This window comes from Meleagris gallopavo, chromosome 20 (genome assembly GCF_000146605.3).
Source record: "Meleagris gallopavo isolate NT-WF06-2002-E0010 breed Aviagen turkey brand Nicholas breeding stock chromosome 20, Turkey_5.1, whole genome shotgun sequence".
Lineage (NCBI taxonomy): Eukaryota > Metazoa > Chordata > Aves > Galliformes > Phasianidae > Meleagris > Meleagris gallopavo.
In genome coordinates, this window is record NC_015030.2 from 5577792 (window position 1) to 5579514 (window position 1723).

Consider the following 1723-nt stretch of genomic DNA (forward strand, 5'->3'; position numbering starts at 1 on the left):
GTCCCCTCCCGGCGCTGCTCCCCGTGGATGCTGGAGCTGCCGCAGCGCCCAGGCATGGCTGAGGGCTGGCTGAGCCTGCGGGCGGCCGAGGGGCAGCAGGGCGGCATGGGGGACTCGAGCAACCTGGACGACAGCCTGACCAGCCTGCAGTGGCTGCAGGAGTTCTCCATCATCAACGCCAACGTGGGCAAATCCTCCTCGTGCCCCAGCGGCCCCGATCCTCACGACTGTCACCACATCCCCGGCTTCGCCGCTCCGTGCTCACCCCTGGCCGCCGACCCGGCGTGTATGGGGATGCCCCACACCCCCGGCAAACCCACCTCCTCCTCCACCTCGAGGTCGGCACACCTGGGTTTGCACGCACAGCCACCCGAGGACATCGACTACAAAACCAACCCGCACGTCAAGCCGCCCTACTCCTATGCCACTCTCATCTGCATGGCGATGGAAGCCAGCAAGAAGACCAAAATCACCCTTTCTGCCATCTACAAGTGGATTACTGATAACTTCTGCTACTTCCGACACGCCGACCCCACCTGGCAGGTGGGTGCTTTGGGGTCTGGGGATGCGGGGGGGTGCGGAGGGGGATTTGTGGGGTTTGTGGTTTGCTGTGGTGTGCACAGGGATGGAGGTACTGAGATGGGAGAGGGAGGAAGGATGAAGTGGCTTTGGGACAGGGATTGAGTGTGCAGGGATGGCGGAGGGAAGGAGCCATTACAGGGGAGAGCCAGGGCCATTTTAGGAGCGGGGAGGTGCATGCTTGGCTCTGGCATGTGGATGTCTCTGTCCTCAGCTCCACCTTTCTGCAGCCCCCCTTGGAGCTCAGTGTGTGTGAAACCCCCAAATGAAGGCTCTGAGTGCTGAGGAGAGGGATGGGGAGGGCTCACGGGGCGATGCTGCACGTTGGATAAATCCCTCTTTGGGGAGGCTCGGAGCAGAAACACTGCAGCTCTGCGAGCAGGGCAGAGGGGAGGTTGCTTCTCTTGGAGAGGCCAAGGAGACTCCATCACTGTGATGAAATGTGAGGCCTCAGAGAGAGGGGCTTTCAGGATGCAGCAGGGCAGGGAGGACTTCCACAGATCCCAAATAATTCCCAAAAAATCTACAGCACAAGGCAGAGACACTGCAAACCCCCTCAGGCTGCCTTCTGCCCACATCTCCAGCAGTTCCCAAAGCCCATTCCAGGGCAGGGAACTCCTTATCCTCCAGAATTTCATGGCACCTGCATCCTCCTGGTGAGGACAGCACCTGGGCCCCCCCAGATCTTCCCTGCGTCCTCCCTATGGGGCCACCCCATAGAGCAGCACAGCTCCGGCAGATGGAAACACTGGGGCAGTGTGCATTGCTGGTGGGGGTCTTTTGGGGTGGAGCAGCACCGTGCCAGCATGTTGACTTCGCCCTGCAAGCTCCTGGCTGGCTAATCACCGTGGTTTTAATTAAATGTGTTTATTAAAAAAAAAGAAAGAAAGAAGGGTTTTCAATCCCTCCCCGCAGACATGCGGGGGGTTTGCAGGATTGTGGCAGGGAGGAATGATAAATATGTCCATGTAACAAGGGGTGGCCCGGCCTGAATGAGATGTGGGATGGGGAGGGGAGATGGGGAGCCCGGAATTCAGCCCACAAAGCTCTGACCCTTGTAAAATGTCATTAAATGGTAAACTTGGAATCTCTGCAGCCTGGAATGTTTGCGGGGATGTCTGTGATTCCCCTTCTTCTTCTTTTT